General features: G+C 48.4%; 1 non-coding gene across 1 annotated transcript; it reads right to left on the reverse strand.

Moving 5' to 3' along the window:
- Positions 1-827: 827 nt before the first annotated feature.
- On the reverse strand, positions 828-944 carry LOC111962884 (U5 spliceosomal RNA). Its single transcript, XR_002877172.1, has one exon. It is a non-coding gene; the product is annotated as a U5 spliceosomal RNA (small nuclear RNA).
- Between the last annotated feature and the right edge of the window lie 2,895 nt (positions 945-3,839).

The following is a 3,839-nucleotide window of genomic DNA, read 5'->3' on the forward strand; positions in this document are numbered from 1 at the left end:
TCACCGCGTAATGGCACAGGGGTCTTTCTCCTTTCCCTTCCCTCACCGTCTTCATAATGTCGTCGTGCTTCTCCTCCGAGTGAAACGTCACATATGCCTTCTCCATCGGGTTCCCCTGAAGGCATAGAACATCTTTCACCTGCAGTTTAAGGCACCCCATCAGGATATTTCTCCCAAACGTCTCTCTTCCCCACYGCTCCATCTCCTTGTCCTTCCAGGTAAACCTCACCGTGTTGGCCAAACCAATCCCTGGTACCGTCCTGTTCGGCTTTTGCTGCTCCATTTTAAACAAAAACAAGCTCTCTTCCGAAGAAGCCAAAGAACAAAAAAAGAAAATCAGAAAAATGAAAACCGATTCCTAGTAGGAAACTTTCCCCTCTCCTACCTTCGACCTTTCGACTCAGCGAGCTCTGGGGCACCTCGGTACCAAGCTTGATCTGAGCCAAAAGGCCGAGAAGTGATAACCCACAAATTTACCCCTGCACCCGCCAGGCACCCGGGGGTCTCGGCAGACCTCAGCGGTTTGGCAAAAGTTGGCTCCTCCCCACCCAACGTTTCCCTGGCGACAGGCAGGTGTTTTTTTCTTTTTAAGTAGCCAATGCGTCTTTGAGTCACTAGCTCTTTACGCCTAGTGCGACTATTTGTTCAAAGCCCTGCAAATACGCCAGTCGTCGTCATCGGGCTTCAACTCAATTGCCCGAGCGACTACTTTGAGTGGAAAAATACACCGGTCAGTCAGTCGGTCGGTCAGCCCGATTGAAGTCAAACGCCTGAGCAAAAAGTCTCGGCGTCATCTCTGTRGATTTCTCTTGAAACAAGATATACCGGGCTCTGCCAGAAGCAAAGCCCCTCCAAAAATACGTTGAACTCGTAAGTGTTCCTCTCCACGGAAGTCTTTAGTAAAAGGCGAAAGGCTTGTGRGTAATGAAGAGAAACCAGAGTCGTATGGAAGTCAGAGGTCGCGGCCCGAGACACACTCTGTGCACTCTAGGCCAGGATCTCGCGGGTGGTCCCCGAACCCACTCTTCCAAGTTTGTGAGAGCTGTGGGTAAAAAGTCACAGACAGACAGACAGACAGACAGACAGACAGACACACTATCCTGGCCAACATTTTTTAAGTAAAATGGCGGGAAACGGGGGAACAAATGAAGGGCGCTTCGCCCTTCTTTCACTTTGGATGTTTCTTCTTTTTTCTTTCCTTCTCTTCTTCTGCCAGCTGTTTGCATAGCTTTGTGTCTTTTTTTCCCTTGACAACGGGAGAAATGTGTTGCACCGTTCCCGGAGGTACTGCAATACCGGGTCGATTCGTGGACCGGCAAGCACTTGTGGAGGCTCAACCAATTCAGGTCATTGAGCCTGTTGTCCAGGCCCCGCGCCTACACTCCCTCCCAGACCACTGCKGGSYCGCCCACTACAGGCGCCGGACTCCCTGCCTGTCTGACCTCCTCGTACAGGTGCCTGTGGTCTAAACCTACTCGGGCAACTTCAACCTTGGGGTGTGCACGCAACCACTTGGCCGCATGGCCAAAGTGCCACGGCAGCTGTTCCGCCCGAGGACCCGTGTTAGACCACACCATTACGCTTCTRGCTTGATACGAGAAGAACACCCGCAGGAGGTAACCYGACGGGTGCATCACCGGATGAGCCAGCTCCGTCAACACAAAGGACACAAAATTGTGTCCAGCTTGAGGGGGAGGTGTGGTACCTCCCTGCCTCCCTCCCCGATGGGACAGAGCATGCGTGCCCTGGCAACCCACTCGTACCTGCCACCCCACATGAACTGAAACACAAGCCTCACTAGAGGCCTCCTCAGACAAGCTGGCAATGGGTAGATGTACGCCAAATACAAAAGAGACGGCAAAACATCCACCTTTAGGACCAGGACCTTGCCTATAAAAGACAAAGACCTAGCCCTCCACATCGCTAGCTTCCTCTGTACCACTGCGATACCCATGTTCCAGTTCAGCGTCGCTGAGCCGGAGGTCTCAAAATGACCCCGAGAATCTTCAGCGCCCCGTTACAGAGAGAGAACCCCCCCGGGCACATCCGTCCTACCACGCCATCTTCCGAAATACTTAACGGAAGACTCTGCGTGGTTCAGAACCGCTCCCGACGCTCGGGTGAAGTCCCCAATTATGGCAAGGGACCTTGTCAGGCACGAGTCCTTGCACAGCAGCAAGGAAGTGTTGTCAGTGTACTGCATCATCTTAACGCGCAGCCCGCCACTTCCAGGGATCAACAAGCCCTCCACCCCTGTGTCTGCCCTAATGGCAGCCCCCAGGGGCTCCATGGACAGAACTAAGAGGAGGGCCGAGAGTGGGCATCCCTGCCTGACTCCAGACGAGAGGTCAAAACGTCACCCAAGTGACCGTTTACGCTAACTCGGCACCCCACTCCGACATATAAAGTACGGATCCATCCTATATACTTCTCCCCAAATCCTAATCTACCTAACACCCTGAATAGAAAGGATCTATTCACGCGATCAAAGGCTTTCGCCTGATCTAGCGCTGCTACCATTAAACAACTGAAATTTCTACCACTTTCCCAGCATTTTATACAAAAACGTAGAGGGTATATGTAACGATGTATGCTGAGAGTCGGGAAGCAAGTTCAGGGAGTGAATGCATTTAATAAATAAATGAACAAAACAAGAAACACAAACATCGCACCGACATGAAACAGAAACAATGACGACTGGGGAAGAAACCAAAGGGAGTGACATATAAAGGGCATGTAAACAAGGAGGTGATGGAGTCTAGGTGAGTGTCATGCGCGTAACGCTGGTGACAGGTGTGCGCCCTAGCGAGCAGCCTGGTGACCTAGAGGCCGGAGAGGGAGCACACATGACAGTATGACATCTTAGTCTACTTCTCTGCTATTTAAATCTAGAATCAGAAGATAATTATCTTCTACCAATAAAAAGTTTATAGTGACGAAATGTAGCTAGCTAATATCAGCTAACAGCTCTCTCATGTCTCGTCATTGAGCAGCCCAAATGGGGCCGTTTTTATGGATACTCACACATGCAGAGGAGTTCATGGGCCAGCGCAGGGAGCGAGGGACAGACAGAGATGGATCAGACAGAGATGGATCAGCTATGGATACTAATGGAGGAAGTTACTGTATTTCTCATTTCGGGTTGAGCAATCTGGGAAGGTAGGGCCTGAATGTTGCTGGCATGGGTAGGGCTCGTGCGAAAATGTCATGCCTTTCTGCTTTCCTTTTCTTTCAAACTTCTGACCACTTTCCCAACAGGTTAGACATAAACTTAGGTTATGACTTCTTTATCTACTTCACTGCTATTCAAGTTGAAATGGTGATCACTGTTAGCCTAAATAGTTTATTTATTAGATATAACTACAGATAGCTATCAGTAGGTCTACATGTAAACTTATTCTACATAGTTCTACCACAAAAAAAAAACATTTTAAAGAGCTGTCATCACTAGATGCAACATCCTATTTCTCTCCCCAAATAATAGCCTTAAACTTTCCAGTTCCATGTGAGTTCCTCCCTTCCACAACAACAGCAACTATTCAAATGTAACTTTTGACACAAATCAGCTACTTTGACCACTTTCCCAACAGCGTATTACATCTTACTCTACTTCTCTGCTATTCGAATCAGACAAAAATATATTCTACCAATCAAATGGTACAGCTGTTCTAGTAACCGCATCAACAACATTTTCTATGAAATTTTACAAACAACTGAAATTTCTACCATTTTCCCAAGAAGACAAAAACTTAGCATGTCATCTTAGTCTGTTTCCCTGCTATTCAAATCCGAACTGAAATATTTTCTACCAATCAAATGATACAGCTGTTTTAGTAACC

This window comes from Salvelinus sp. IW2-2015, linkage group LG4q.1:29 (assembly GCF_002910315.2).
Source record: "Salvelinus sp. IW2-2015 linkage group LG4q.1:29, ASM291031v2, whole genome shotgun sequence".
NCBI classification, from domain to species: Eukaryota; Metazoa; Chordata; class Actinopteri; order Salmoniformes; family Salmonidae; genus Salvelinus; species Salvelinus sp. IW2-2015.